The sequence below is a fragment of the Dama dama genome, chromosome 4, assembly GCF_033118175.1.
Source record: "Dama dama isolate Ldn47 chromosome 4, ASM3311817v1, whole genome shotgun sequence".
Lineage (NCBI taxonomy): Eukaryota > Metazoa > Chordata > Mammalia > Artiodactyla > Cervidae > Dama > Dama dama.
The window spans coordinates 47,122,415-47,137,896 of NC_083684.1; the positions used below are offsets into that span (position 1 = coordinate 47,122,415).

The 15,482-nt window shown below is 45.7% G+C and overlaps 1 pseudogene; it reads left to right on the forward strand.

The window, feature by feature from the left end:
- The first annotated feature begins 302 nt into the window (after positions 1 to 302).
- On the forward strand, positions 303 to 1,905 carry LOC133055051 (serine/threonine-protein kinase pim-1-like; annotated as a pseudogene).
- Positions 1,906 to 15,482: the final 13,577 nt, after the last annotated feature.

Below are 15,482 nucleotides of genomic sequence, written 5' to 3' on the forward strand. Positions count from 1 at the left end.
TGGGAATATCACCCACACCTTTATGAAAGATAAATTACTAAAACTGACTAAGGTAGAAATGGAAAAGCTGAGTAGCTCTATGCCCCTATGAAAGATATTAAAATCATCAATTAAAAACCTTTCCCAGGAAGAAAACTCTAGGCCCAGAAGGCTTCTCTGGTAAATTCTGCAAAACATTTTAAAAATTCTATAAAATTCTATAAAACGGTGGCAGGGGAGGCGGGAGAGGACTTGGCGGCAGGTGGCTGGACCGGCGGCAGCAGCCACACTCTCCCTGCGCAGCAGAGCGGCCACGCGAGCCCCTGGAGTCGCCCCCTCTGCTGCCCCTGGCGCTGCCTGACCCTACGGGTGCGTCCCTCAGCCTCCAGCCCCGGCAGCGCCCCCAGTCGTCCTCGACTGGCCCTCGACCTTCCGCCCAGCCGCAGCCGCAGCCCCAGCCCCAGCCTTAGCCCCTTAGCACAGCTCCTCTGCAGCTCCTCCAGACACAGCCTCTACGCGACACCCTGGAGGCTGGGATGCTCTTGTCCAAAATCAACTTGCTGCTCCTCTGCAGCTCCTCCAGACACAGCCTCTACGCGACACCCTGGAGGCTGGGATGCTCTTGTCCAAAATCAACTTGCTGCTCCTCTGCAGCTCCTCCAGACACAGCCTCTACGCGACACCCTGGAGGCTGGGATGCTCTTGTCCAAAATCAACTCGCTTGCCCACCTGCGCACCACGCCCTGCAACGACCCGCACGCCACCAAGCTGGCGCCGGGCAAGGAGAAGGAGCCCTGGGTTCGCAGTACCCGGTGGGCCCGCTCCCGGGCAGCGGAGTTTCAGCTCGGTGTACTCAGGCATCCGTGTCGCCAACTCGCCGGTGGCCATCAAGCACGTGGAGAAGGACCGGATTTCCGGCTGTGGAGAGCTGCCTAATGGTACCCGAGTGCCCATGGAAGTGGTTCTGCAGAAGAAGCTGAGCTCCGGCTTCTCCGGCGTCATTAGGCTCCTGGATGGGTTTAAGAGGCCCGACGGTTTCGTCCTGATCCTGGACAGGCCGCAGCCGGTGCAAGACCTCTTCGACTTCATCACGGAAGGGGTGGGGGGGCGGGTGGCTGCAGGAGGAGCTGGCCTGCAGCTTCTTCGGGCAGGTGCTGGAGGCGTTGCGGCCCGGCCACGACTGCAGGGTGCTTCACCGTGACATCAAGGGCGAGAACGTCCTTACCGACCTCAGTCTCGGGATCTCAAGCTCATCGCCTTCTGGTCGGGGCGCTGCTCAAGGACACCGTCCACATGGACTTCGATGGGACCCGAGTATATCCTCCAGAGGGGATCTGCTACCATGGCAGGTCAGCAGCTGTCTGGTCTCTGGGGATCCTGCTGCATGACGTGGTCTGTGGAGACATTCCCTTTGAGCACGATGAGGTGATCGTCAGGAGCCAAGTTTTCTTCAGGCAGTGGATCTCTTCAGAGTGTCAACATCTCATTAGACGGTGCTTGGCCTTGAGGCCATCCTTTAAAGAAATCCAGAACCAGCGGTGGATGCAAGATGTCCTCCTGCCCCAGGAAACTGCTGAGATCAGTCTCCACAGCCTGTCCCAGGGCCCAGCAAATAGCTTCTCCCGCAGGTTCTTCCCTCCCTGTCAGATGCTCAAGGAAGGGGAAGTGTCTTGTCCCCAGCTTCCTGAGTACCAGTCGCACTTATTGTCAAGCAGTACAGTGCTCCATACAGAAACAACATTTACAAGTCATTCCAGACCCCAGGCTCCTGGATGCTGCTTCCCAAAAGGGAGGAAGAGATTCCACTCCACTCCAGGTATCCTAGGCCTCCACTCCTCCCATAGAAGCTCGCCTTCTCACCGATGTCCAGCGATGCTGGACTCTGCAAAATCCCAGGGCTGGGCAGCGGTGGAGGGGTGGGAATAGGTCAGGATCCTGCCATGGAGCTGTCAGCTTCATCAAGAGTTCTGCTGAATGCCGCGACGGGTCGGGCAGGGGGGATGCGGGTTGGGGTGGGTTAGGACTAGCACCATTTTAAGTCCCTGTCACCTCTTCTAACTTTCTAAGGCCTTCTGTGGGGACTCCAGCTGTGCTGGGAGAAATACTTGAACTTGCCTCTTTTACGTGCTGCTTCTCCAAAAATCTGCCTAGGTTTGGTTCCCTCTCTTTCTCCCTCCCCGCTTGCCCCCCATCCTTCATATGAGAGGTGCCATGGAAGAGGCTACAGGGCCAAATGCTAAGACACCTGCCCTTTTCCACCTTTAGTAAAACTCCCAAGTGAACTGGTCTTCCTTTTTGGTTATTACTTAACTGTTTCTAAGTCAAGACCTCACACACACACACACACACACACACACACACACAAATGCACAAGCAAAGCAAATCAACAGAAAAACTGTAAATGTGTGTACAGTTGGCATGGTAGTGTACAAAACGATTGTAGTTGATTGAATTCTTTTTTAATTTTGCCTTTTAAGTTATTTTTACCTGTTTTGTTTTGTTTTTCCCCCTTGGAAAGATGATGCACTTTCTAACCTGGAGGTCAATGTTATATATTTATTTATTTATTTGGTTCCCTTCCTGCTCCAAGCTTCCATCGCTGCTGCCATGGTTTTCTTTTCTCTCCTTTCCTCCTCTGGCTTGGGGATCTTTTGGGGAGGGCTGCGATGCTTGCTCTGTTGGTTTGTAGGGTGACAGGGACTCAGGCAGGACAGCTGTGGCAGCTCCCTGACTGCTGCAGGGGGCCCCCTCGCCAGCTTACCCAAGTGGGTGTGGGGTCCGTGGATGATGGGGGAGGGTGTTGCTGACTTGTGTATATAGACTAGATATATGAAAAGCAGTTCTGGATGCTGTGCCTTCCAGATCCTTTCTGGGGCTGTGTTCTGAGCAGCATGTGGCCTGCTGGTTTTATCTGAGTGAAATACGGTACAAGGGAATAAAAGAGATTTTTTTTTTTTTTAATACTTGGCACTTTTTGAATAAAATACTTTTTTTTCTTTAAAAATAAAACCTTCCCAGAAAGAAGCTCTAGGCCCAGAAGGCTTCTCTGGTTAATTCTATAAAACATTTAGGAAGAAATAATACCAATACCACACAAACTGTTACAAAAATTTGAAGAGGAGGAAATACTAAGCAATTCATTTTATGAGGTCATCATTGCCCTTATACCAAATCCAAACCAAAATATTCCAATGGAAAAAAATTAAAAACTAGACACTAATATCCCTTGAGAACAAAGGTTTAAAAATTCTTAGCAAAATATTAGCAAATTTAATTCAGTCATAAGTCAAAATTATAATACATGATGACCAGTTAGAATTTACCCTGCTGGGAGGAGAATTTACAGAGACCCTACTTTCCCCAGTCTCTGAAACCTATACCTGTGCATGCCAGGCTGCTCTCTGGCCCTCCAAGGGATGGGGATCTGCAGCAGCAAAGCCCCACCTAGGGTTCCCCTAGATCCCACTCCCAGACTTTCACTCCATCACTACTCATCAGTGAAATTTGATCAAGGGCTTCCCTGGCGGCTCAATGGTAGAGAATCCACCTGCCAATGCAGGAGACGTGGGTTTGATCCCAAGGTCGGAAAGATCTCCTGGAGAAGAAAATGACAATCCACTCCAGAGTTTTTGCTTGGGAAATACCATGGATGGGGGAGCCTGGCAGGCTACAGTCCATAGACGTACAAAAGGTTCGGACAAGACTTATCGACTAAAACAACAACAAAATTTGATCAATGCTTTCTAATCTGTGGACAAATGGTACTTAAAGCTCAAGAACAATCTTGTTCAAAATGCAACAACCTTCTTTTTCTTCATCCCAACCATATGCCTGATCCAGCTCTACCAAAGCAGCTCTGCTTAAATCACCTCTTTTTTTTTTCTTTAAAATCCCTAGTGATTTTCTTTTCTTCTTCTTTTTTTATTGGAGAATAATTGCTATACAATGTTGTGTTGCTGCCGCTGCTAAGTCGCTTCAGTTGTGTCCGACTCTGTGCGACCCCATAGACGGCAGCCTACAAAGCTCCTCTGTCCCTGGGATTCTCCAGGCAAGAGTACTGGAGTAGTTTGCCATTTCCTTCTCCAATGCATGAAATTGAAAAGTGAAAGTGAAGTCGCTCAGTCGTGTCTGACTCTTCGTGACCCCATGGACTGCAGCCTACCAGGCTCCTCCGTCCATTGCAGTTCCCAGGCAAGAGTACTGGAGTGGGGTGCCATTGCCTTCTCCTCAATGTTGTGTTAGCTTCTGCAATACAGAATCAGCACCAAACTGAGAGGTTTTCAGGGCTGGGAGGATAAAGGGAGGGATGAGCAGTCCTGGCTTAATAGTTATAGAGTTTCAGTTGGGTGATGAGTAAGCTTTGCAAATAGATAGTAGTGATGGTTGCACAGTATTGTGAATGCAATTAATGCCATAGAATTGTACATCTAAATATGACTGAAATGCCAAATGTTAGGTCAAATAAAATCTTTTTAAAAAGCAAAAGCTTTCATCCCTTGGTGTATTGGACCAAGGTTTCCTCACTTCCTGTCCTGCGCTAACACACTTTACCCCACCCTCCTTCTTTCAGCTTCACTGACATACAATTGACAAGCAACACTGCCAGATTTTTAGTGTGCACCCTGATGACTTAATCTACCTATGCACTGTGATTCAAGGTAATTATAGGTCCATCACCTCACATATTTACCTTCTCTTGTGTGTGAGAACACTTAACTTATACTCTTAGCAAGTTTCAGTTATATAATACAATGTTACCAATTTTAGTCACCATGTAACACATGAGAACCTCAGACTTTGCTTATCCTATAACTGAAAGTGTGTATCCTCTGCATGATTCTCTCCCTATTTCCCACCTCCTCACCCCTTGGCAACCACCTTTCTACTGCGTTTCTAATCAGTTTAAGGGGTTTTGTTTTTTTTTGTTTATTTTTTTAGATTCCACATGTCAACTTAAAAAAATAGTGACAACATAAAAGTTGAGAGTTATGTTTTATTTGGTGTGAATTTTTAGGACTTCAAGGCTAGGTGACAGCATCTCAAGTAATCGTGAGAGAACTGCTCCAAGAAGGCGAGGGGAGGAGCCAGGTTATATAAAAGTTTTGCAACAAAGGGCAGAGAGTCTGAAAATCAAAAGATTATTGTTAAAGAAAATCAGATATCCTAAGTTAAGGAATTTAGCACTCTTCTGTTCAAGGAAGAGGCAAAAGTCCACTCACTGAAATTGTTCCTTTCGTATGAACTTTAGCTATCCTGGGCCAGTGTCCTGTGTTGTGTGTGTGTGTGTGTGTGTGTGTGTGTGAGAGAGAGAGAGAGAGAGAGAGAGACATCCTGAGCTGCCTGGGGGCTCACTGTAGGCGTGGCTACAGTCCTGAAGGCTGCTAGTTCCTGGATACTCTTCTCCTTCCAGATTGCCCTTAGGGCTCAGAAGCTCACATTGGAGGGCTGAAATCACTGATGACTGTGATATCCTTGTTTACTGATATGGCAGGGAATACTCCAATTCTCACACGTGTAAGTACACAGCTTTTATCTTTAATTGTCTGGCTTATTTCACTTAAAATAATGTCCTCCAGTTTCACTCACATTGCTGAAAATGACAAAATTTCCATTTTAAGGCTGAATAATATTCCATGGCTTCCCTGCTGGCTCAGAGGGTAAAGCATCTGCCTGCAATGCAGGAGACCCGGGTTCGATTCCTGAGTTGGGAAGATCCCCTGGAGAAGGAAATGGCAACCCACTCCAGTACCCTTGTCTGGAAAATCCCATGGATGGAGAAACCTGGTAGGCTACAGTCCATGGTCGCAAAGAGTCGGACACGACTGAGCGACTTCACTCACTCATACTTATATAATAATATATGCAATAATATAAAAACTATATAAAATAATATATAAAATGTATATATTTTTTTACATATACACATTGTTTTCTAGAGTCATCCATCTGTGGACAGAACATAGTTCTTGCCTTAGCTTGCTAATAATGCTAATGCTAAGTTGCTTCATGGATGTGAGAGTTGGACTATAAAGAAAGCTGAGCACTGAGGAACTGATGCTTTTGAACTGTGGTGTTGGAGAAGACTCTTGAGAGTCCCTTGAACTGCAGGGAGATCCAACCAATCCATCCTAAAGGAGATCAGTCCTGGGTGTTCATTGGAAGGACTAATGTTGAAGATGAAACTCCAATACTTTGGCCACCTGATGGGAAGAGCTGACTCATTGGAAAAGACCCTGATGCTGGGAAAGATTAAGGGCAGAAGGGGACAACAGAGGATGAGATGGTTGGATGGCATTACTGACTCAATGGACATGATTTTGGGTAAACTCTGGGAGTTGGTGATGGACAGGGAGGCCTGGCGTGCTGCGTGGTTCATGGGGTCGCAAAGAGTCGGACATGACTGAGCAACTGAACTAAACTGAAGTCGCTTCAGTCGTGTCCGACTCTTTGCAACTCTAGAAACTGTAGCCTGCCAGGCTCCTCTGTCCATGGGATTCTCCAGGCAAGAAAACTGGAGTGGGTTGCCATGCCCTCCGCCAAGGGATCTTACCCACCCAGGGATCGAACCCACATCTCTTAAGTCTCCTGCATTGGCAGGCCGGTTCTTTACCACTAGAGCCACCTACCTTACCTTGCTTGTTGTCAATAATGCTGCAATGAACATGTATCTCTATCCATTTTTAACTTTATTTCTCTTCCTAAAAACATGATAAATACAGAAATTTTGGAAAAATGAACATCACAAAGTAACCATCATGTTCCTATCAATCAGGGATAATCACTGGTCATATTTTGTATATAAACAAATTCATGCTATTTTCTGAGTAGTATTATCCTTGGAAAGAACTTTCCAACCCCCAAAAGATAAAGAGCTAATTCATTTCCCTGACATTTAAGGCATTTCCCAAGAACCATTTATTTCATAAATAACACTACCTGTGTCATACAATAAATAATTTTATAGATTGGGTTCTATTATAATCTTATTATTCTCTTCCATAGACCTAATTTTCTATCACACAATATTGAGCATGTGACTTCATAATATGTTCTAGTATATGATGATGCAAGATTTCCCTAAATAGTTTTATTTTTCAACTTATTTTTGTTTATTTCATATGTTTATTCTTCTAGATGAAATATAAAAATACTTTTTTCAGTTTGCCAAAATTCCAGTCAGAAGACTGATTGGGATTGAATTACATCAATAGATTGACTCAATCCTGTATTTCCAATCCGAGGTTAGATGGCCTGTTTTATTTTTCCCCCACTCTCTCTTTTGTGATATATAGTATAGTTTTAATATCAATATTTGGCTAGTTTTCTTAAATAAATTATAAAGCACTTAACATAGGGTTATTTTCCTTAATGAAGTTTTGAAATACCTGCCTTTGTTTGAACCTTGAAAAGATTTTAGAAGAAAATATTCTGTGAGTTTTATGTTTGTGCATGCTATTGATTGATTGATTGATTAAGAATGAGTGCACTTAGGGTTGTGTTCAAAGACTTACTGGGCTTGCATCTTATAAGTCTGAATTTGTAGTGATATCATCTTATTTTCTATTGCCAATAATTCAGCTTATTGGGTTTTGTTTTGTTTTTTGCATTTGCTATTTCTACTCCAAGTTAGAGGGTATAGATGGAGTTCTTTTTTTTTTTTTTTTTTTTTTACTGTGTATTCTAGTACACACTATTTAGTTTCCACACTAATGCATTAATTTCTTAGCAAGAGGTGTCTACCATCAGACTATCTCTAACAGAAACTCCTCAAGATCTGTGATGTGCACCTTTAAACTCTGATAGCCTTCTGACCATTTTATTTAGTGCTGGGAGAGAAGGTCTGAAGCCTAGAAGCAAATCATCATGTTTTCCAAGACGGCTCTTTAGAGGCAACTTTGTGCCCATTGATTTGACGTCCCAACTAGCCTATGCATTCTTCATGTTGCAATCCGTCCCACCCCTCCTGGGGGAGACCTTTCCCATTCCTCCCTATGAGGCTCAGTTTCTCCCAACAGGCCCTTCTTGCGTCCTGAATATCCTTTAGAATGATCCTCCTTCCCCTCAGCGGGTAAGGTCCATGAGATCCAGTGCCGCCTCAGCCCGGTTTGCCACCACCTCTCCAGGGTAAAGCCTGACACATGGCTGTTAGTGGGCTCTGAGCGTTTGTTCTCTGACTCCTGGAGGGCAGGGACCTTGCCATCACTTGTCTCATTTCCCTCCATGCAGTTCTGGATGCAGAACAGATGCCCAATAAATACCACATTTCAGAAAATACATGGGATTGATTAGTTTTCCATTTCCCGGTTACACTAATCTGTTCCAGGGATCCTTAGAAACTGAATTTTTATTTCCTTTCCTTTTCTTTAGAATCTACAACTCAACAGCTGGAACTAACCCCTAAAGGTTATTTGACCTCACACTCTGACAGTAACATGTTGGGGATAATTCAGGTATATAAATATATATATTTAATGCCAAGAAAATTGAGTGTTCTTATGTCCGTGAGTTCTCCTTAATTGTCACAAATATCTTTTTTTTAAAGAGTTCTTCTTTATCTTCACTGTTCACCTAAAACTACCACAACATTGTTAATCAGCTATACACCAATACAAAGTAAAAAGTTCGAAGTTTGATAAAAAAGGGTTCTTCTTTATACCTAATCTTAATCCTGTTTGCCTGAATGCCACAAATTTGGTCTTTGACTTCCCCCTGGGTATTTTTAGCTATCTCTGTTGTAATTGCTTCTTGGCTAGGGTTTTGTCTGTCTGACAGACAGACAGACAGAAAGACAAACTGTAAGCTCACCCTTAAACTCAAGGAACTCCCTGTTTTCCCTTGAAAAGTTATAGGCAGATCTAGCAAACAGAATTCTTTGCAAAGGCCATGGGATCAAAGAAACTACACCACAAAATTGTCTCTTGAAGCCATATCATCTTTCCCCTGGAACTTGCAAAGGCCAAGTAGACAATTGCCTACATGGCAGGAAGAATTTCTGACTTTCTTACTTCCAATTCTCATTTCTGCACAGGTCAAATTCAAGCTCACTACTTTATCTAAGGCACTGATTTACAGCTCTGAAGACTCCTGTCATAGCATGGTCATGATAACTGTCATGACACAGCCAGCCACAGTCAGCCTCCAACATCTGAGCTTGGATTAGTGATGTTCTGAGTACATGATACTTAGGACTGATAAGTTTTGAAAGGGAAGAAGCTGCAGAAAATACCTGGAACTTAGGATGCTCCACATTCAGGTAGGACAGGAAGAGACATATATCATCATGAAGTATAAGGAAATCAAGTTTTATGGAAATAAAACGGGGTTTCATGTGGAGTAGGAGGGACCAAAATTGAGACAGAGGGGCCTGGATAAGTCAGCATCTGTGAGTGAACAAGGAATGACTTCTCATATTCCTAAGGACAAATCCCTTACATTGGGATAGCCTTCCAGCTGTGTGTTAAGACATTTCGTAAGGTGATGCCTTTCTAGTCCCTGGAGGCTTAGTGACCTCATGATGGTTCCATCTTGGAGAGTCCCACAATGACTTTGAAAGAGGACGATCCTCTCTGAAGTTCCCTGACCCAGTATTCTATTAATAGAATGGCTATTCAGGGTGGCTCAGACTACAGGGTAAGGAACGTCCATCTCTCTATCACTCACCTAAACAGAGGCTTTTGACAGAATGTTTTAGATCAGGGGCCCCCAGCCTCTGGACCATGGACTAATACTAGTCCACGGCTTGTTAGGAACTGGGCCACACGGTAGGAGGAAAGTCACGGCATGTGAGCAAATCTTCCTCTGTACTTACAGCTGCTCCCCATTGCTCATTTTACTGCATTATCACAACATAATAATAATAGAAGTAAAGTGCACAATAAATGCACTATGCTTGATTCATCCCCAAACCACCGCTTGCTTCCACCCATGGAAAAATTGTCCATGAAACTGGTCCCTGGTACCAACAATGTTGGGGACTGCTGTTTCAGAGCATAGAGCAGCCATCCTTCGATCTCTCTCCTAGCACCCATGTCCCCCATGTCCTTTCCCAACAGCCCATAGTATCCACAGTTTTCCTTAAATTACTCCGTAGTTCTCCTATGGTTCTGATGGAGCCAAGCCTTTCCCAGCTCCATGGGTGAAACATATGACTCAGCTTGAGATTATCAGGCTATTCCATTGCTCAAACCAGCATAATAGTCTTAATGATTAGAACTGACCCTGGCTCCTCCCATCAAGTGATGTTAGAAGCACACTGCCCTGGGAACAGTTGGCAGTCAGGTCACCTTGTGATCACGAGATGAAGCCACACCTACAGAAGGCAGGGGCTAGAACTTGGAGATGTGGTTGAGTCTCCAGATCAGTCAAGCCTGTGTTGAGTCTGCTGAACCTCTGAACATTTGTTAACCAATCAATTAGTTAACCAGCAGATTCCCTTCCTGTACAAGCCAGGTGGAGTTGGGTATGTCTCACTTGCAACTGCACATACTCTATCTGATGAGCATTTCTCTGGGCCCAGGCTCCCAGACTGTCAGTAAATGATTCCTTGACATTTACTGCAGGGTTTGACCAGGATCCTCCCCTCTCCTGAGACCTGGGGGGTGAGCTCTCCCTGGCTGTGGCAGCGACCATCCCTTGCACCTAAGATTCCTCCTCTGGGTGGGAGAGGGGCCGGGAGATGCAGACCCAGCATCCCAGGAACCAACACTGTGCCCCTCCCACCAACTCATCTGGCCACCAGCAACCCTGTCATTTCCCTGCCACTGGGCTGGCTCAGACAAAGCTCTAGTTGAAGAGATTACAGACAGATGCTCTGGCACGAATCAGAGGCCCCATGGAAGGAAAGCAGTCAGGTTTTCTCTTAAGCGACAGCCATCATTTTCGGCAGGCAGGGTAATTACAGGTTTGCCCTTCCCAGTGCAAGCTATCTGAAGGTAAAACAATGGTGAGCAGCATGTGCCCGCTTCAAACAAGGAAGGGGAGAGACGGGAGCAGAAGGATTCCATCTCTTTTAATTTATTTTAATAAAGTGAGGGTTTTCCAAAAGGCCAAAGGGTCTCATTTGCCACAATGTGGCTGAGATCTGCCAACAGCTTCCCCAAACCTCTCTTTCCCTATAATTCAATCAGAGCCACAGATGGAAGCACTCAGCCGGCATTCTTCCTTTTCTCAGCCGTTTCTGAGTCCTTCCTCTCTCACTGCCTCGGCTGGAGAAGAAGGCTCTCACCCCTCTCAGCCTCAACCTCAGTTTTCTCCACTCCCCTGAGCTCCCGGGAGGCTCCCCTCTGTCCGGCCCGTCCTCTGACCCGTCCCTGCCCCACAGCCCCTTCTGGATGTTCACAAATCGTGTGGCCTCTGTTTTTCCTTTGTTTTTACTGCACTCACCTGGCCGTCCAGCTGAGCAGATAGTCCCTTGAGGATGGTGCCCTGACCTTCTCTTCTCCTGAGACCCAAGGGGCCATCCCAGCAGATGGTGGACAGGTAAGAGGGAATGAGCAGCCTCTGAATTATTTCTGGGGAAGACACACTCTTAGAATGAGCAGAAAAAGAAGGCAGGACAATCTTGAACAGACTACCATTGCCATGCTTTCCAACCAGTAATCAAACCTGCCCTTCTGAGCTCTGAAACACACTCGCCACCCCGGGAGCTGACTCTCAGACTGGATCCACCCTGCCCTCCTTGGTCCCAGACATTGCTCCAGACATCTGGAACAATTTCTTCCAGAGATTTCCTCTCCTCTTCTTTCACCACAAGTTGCCTCCAAATTTCAAAGCCCAGAAACACAAATACCACCTTATCGGCTTTGCCTAAAGAGCAGAAATAGCAAGAATTTAGTAAAAGTCTTATGCCTCTGGGAGGGGATTTTGGCTCATTTCTAGCAAATGGATGGGTTCATTTTTTTTTACCTGGGGCTGTGGAAAATGAGTTCCCAGTAAACCAATCCCTGCTGTCACAGGGAGGCAGAGTCCTCAGCCATGCTCCCCTCATCAACAGAGAAGCGGACAGCCCTGCCCCTCCTTTCTCCCATTGGCCCCATCCTTAAGGTTTCATTTTTTTTTTAAATAAGTTTAATACATTTTCATCAGGTTGGTTATTTATTTATTTGGTCTTTGTCGTGGCACATGAGACACACATTTCATCCTGTGGGATTTTTCATTGCAGTGCATAGACTGTCTAGTTGTATCTCGCAGGCTCAGTAGCTGTGGGGCTCAGGCTTAGTTGCTCCTTGGCATGTGGCATCTTAGGTCCCCAACCAGGGATCAAACCTGCATTTCCTTCATTTCAACGTGGATTCTTAATTACTGACCACCAGGGAAGTTCTTGCCCCAAAGATTTCTTGCTCCCGCCATACAGCTGCAGGGAGAAGTAAAGCCACATGGATGCTGTGTGGCCCCCTTTGCTCTTTGATGCAGAGCTCACCCCCGGGCCTGGGGGCTGCAAGTGCATGTCCTGGGGATCCCCTCTGCAGGCTCTGCCTCCTGATTCCAGGGGCAGGCCAGAGTCCTTCTCCATCATCCAGGGACCCTCTCGCCCACTCCCCCGTATGCACCTGCTCCTCATGTGGGGCTGAGAATATTGACAACTGATTTCCTTAACAATGACTTCTCTTCCTTCCAGATGTTGTTATTGTTCAATAGCTAAGTCATGTCCGACTCTTTGCCACCCCATGAACTGCAGCATGCAAGGTTTCTCTGTCCTTCACTATCTCCTTGAGTTTGCTTAAACTCATGTCCATTGAGTCGGTGATGTCATCCAATCATCTCTTCCTCTGTTGACCTCTTCTCCTGCTTTCAATCTTTCCCAGCATCAGGGTCTTTTCTAATGAGTCAGTTCTTCACATCAGATGGCCAAAATATTGGAGATTCAGCTTCAGTATCAGTCCTTCCAGTGAATATTCAGGACTGATTTCCTTTAGGATTGACTGGTTTCATCTCCTTGTGGACCAAGGGACTCTCAAAGAGTCTTCCCCAGGACCACAATTTGAAAGCATCAGTTCTTTGGTGCTCAGTTTTCTTTATGGTCCAACTCTAATATCTGTATATGATTACTGGAAAAACCATAGCTTTGACTAGACAGACCTTTGTCAGCAAATTGATGTCTCTGCTTTTTAATGTGCTGTTTAGGTTTGTCATAGCTTTTCTTTCAAGGAGCATGATATTTTAATTTCATGGCTGCAGTCACCATCTGCAGTGATTTTAGAACCCAAGAAAATAAAATTTGTCACTGTTTTCACTTTTCCCCATCTGTTTGTCATGAAGTGATGTGACCGGATGCCATGATCTTTGTTTTTTGAATGTTGAGTTTTAAGTCAGATTTTTCACTCTCCTCTTACACTCTCATCAAGAAGTTCTTTAGTTCCTCTTCACTTTCCACCATTGTAATGTTATCACCTGCATATCTGAGGTTGTTGGTATTTCTTCCTTCCAGTGCCTTCCTCCATAACATGCTGGGCTGTGTCCAGGAACCTGGCAGTTTGTGCAGTCTTGATTGGATTTGAGGAAAGGAGCTTCCCTTCTCTAGGACTGCAACCACAGTTTCCCTCTCTAGTCTGCCACCCATCTCTTCCTTGTCCCGTTTCCCCTGATGTGAAGGACATTTTTTAGAAGGGTCTTGAGCCAGACGCACCCTCTTATGAGGCTGCCATGCCTGCCTCTCTCCATTCAGGGACCCTGGCCCATCTCCCTGTGCCTTGGTTAAAATGTCTAGCTCTGAGCATCCCAGACACCCAGCTTGATTGTCTTCCATATAGGTAGGATGTGTACCATGAGCCATCCAAACTGGACCCACTGTGAAGAATCAAAAGGAGGGTCCAAGTAGGGCTCACTCTATAACCTAGTCTTGAGAAGCATCTTGCTTTGAATGGGTCAGTTCCTGGCATCATGCTGAATAGGCCTTTTTGAGGCAACCAAAAACCTAGAGTGGATCCCATGTAAAAGCAAAGGGCCATCACAGAGAGGCAAGTCTGGTTGCTAGAGATTTCAGACACTTGAAATCTGTCTATCCCAGGCATTTCTTCCTCGATGTTTAAACACACTCGTGCTACAGAGGAAATTGAGTCCATATGCCTGAATTCTTTTAAACCTCAAGCCACCACATGCTGTTTTCTGGACCCGTTTAATTGTCCATGAAACCCCAGAGTTGTCTGCAACATGGAGGGCACCCAGGAGAACCCCACTCCCATCATTGCTGCAGACTGCACCCTGCCAGAGACAGCCGCCTCTCTGGGCACTGTGGGTGGGCAGACAGATGGGGCTGGGCCAGGACATACTGTTAGAATTGTCAGTCCACATATGTGTCATGCTGACAACTGGTCTAGAATGGGAAGAGCAATCACAGGCTGTTTTGACTTCTTCCAGACTTTATTTCTGAAGGCAGTCAGTCAGTTCAGTTCAGTCAATCAGTTGTGTCTGACTCTCCGTGACCCCATAGACTGCTGTACACCAGGCCTCCCTGTCTATCACCCACTCCCAGAGCTTGCTCAAACTCATATCCATTGAGTCGGTGCTGCTCTCCAACCATCTCATCCTATGGTGTCCCCTTCTCCACCTGCCTTCAATCTTTCCCAGCATCAGGGTCTTTTCCAAAGAATCAGTTCTTCGCATTAAGTGGCCAAAGTATAGGCGTTTCAACTTCAGCATCAGTCCTTCCAATGAATATTCAGGACTGATTTCGCTTAGGATTGACTGGTTTGATCTCCTTGAAGTCCAAGAAGGACTCTCAAGAGTCTCCTCCAACACCACAGTTCAAAAGCATCAATTCTTCAGCGCTCAGCTTTCTTTATGGTCCTACTCTCACATCCATACATGACTACTGGAAAAAACCATAGCTTTAACTAGACAGACCTTTGTTAGCTAAGTAATGTCTCTGCTTTTTCATATGCTGTCTAGGTTGGTCATAGCTTTTCTTCCAAGGAGCAAGTGTCTTTTAATTTCATGGCTGCAGTCACCATCTGTAGTGATTTTGAAGCCCAAGAAAATAAAGTCTGTCACTGTTTCCATTGTTTCCCCATCTATTTGCCATGAAGTGATGGGACCAGATGCCATGATCTTAGTTTTGTGAAGGAAAATTTGCTGCAAATGCATGAACTAGGACTTTGAAGACTTGGTGTTGTCCCAGCTGTGAGAGCTCAGATAAACCACCCACCCTCCCTAATCTCAGCTTCTTCCTCCCTCAACATTCTTCCTCCATTTCCACAGCATGCTGAGATGAGGACTTCCATCCACACCTGGGGCCCACTTTCCTTCCCTTCAAGTCCTATAGTAGACTGAGCAGGACTTGGTTTGGTTTATCAGAAATGTTCATTCATTGCCCTACAATTTATACACTGTGTTCACCTGGATTACCTGGATTATTTTTTACAACACTCAAGGGAACACAGGTGTTATTAGGCCTCCCATTGAGGACAACCCCAAGTTCCACGGAGACTCAGCAATGTGTTCAGGGTGTTATAGCCTATAAAGTGTCAAGGCTGCACCCAAAGCCAGACACATGGCCCTGGCGTTTC